This window comes from Mandrillus leucophaeus, unplaced genomic scaffold (genome assembly GCF_000951045.1).
Source record: "Mandrillus leucophaeus isolate KB7577 unplaced genomic scaffold, Mleu.le_1.0 Scaffold756, whole genome shotgun sequence".
Taxonomy (NCBI): Eukaryota; Metazoa; Chordata; class Mammalia; order Primates; family Cercopithecidae; genus Mandrillus; species Mandrillus leucophaeus.
In genome coordinates, this window is record NW_012108208.1 from 997039 (window position 1) to 997357 (window position 319).

Sequence of the window (319 nt, forward strand, 5' to 3'; positions counted from 1 at the left end):
AACAGATGTTTGGTGGGCTTGTGTTTGTAGATGAGACATATTAAATACATCTATGTTAATACAGCCTTCCCTTATACTGTCTTATTATTTTGCTATTTGTTTTTTGCTGTTGTTGTTGTTTGTTTGTTTTTTGAGATGGAGTCTCGCTCTGTCGCCCAGACTGGAGTGCAGTGGCACGATCTTGGCTCACTGCAAGCTCCGCCTCCCGGATTCACGCCATTCTCCTGACTCAGCCTCCGGAGTAGCTGGGACCTACCTCGCCCGGCTAATTTTTTGTATATATTTTTTAGTAGAGACAGGGTTTCACCGTGTTAGTCAG